Consider the following 349-nt stretch of genomic DNA (forward strand, 5'->3'; position numbering starts at 1 on the left):
GAGATCAGGAATCATAGACGCAAGCATCACCAACAGAATTCAAGAGACGGAAGAGAGAATCTCAGGGGCAGAAGATACCATAGAAAACATTGACACAACAAAATATAAAATGCAAAAAACTCCTAACCCAAAACATTTAGTAAATACAGGGCACAATGAGAACATTAAACCTAAGTATAATAGTTATAGAAGAGAGTGAAGATTCCCAAATTAAAGGGCCAGTAAAAATCTTCAACAAAATAGAAGAAAGCTTCCTAAGGAAAAAGATGCCCATGAACATAGAAGAAGCCTATAGAACTACAAACATATTATACCAGAAAAGAAACTCCTCCCATCACACAATAGTCAA

This window comes from Rattus rattus, chromosome 1 (assembly GCF_011064425.1).
Source record: "Rattus rattus isolate New Zealand chromosome 1, Rrattus_CSIRO_v1, whole genome shotgun sequence".
Classification (NCBI taxonomy): domain Eukaryota; kingdom Metazoa; phylum Chordata; class Mammalia; order Rodentia; family Muridae; genus Rattus; species Rattus rattus.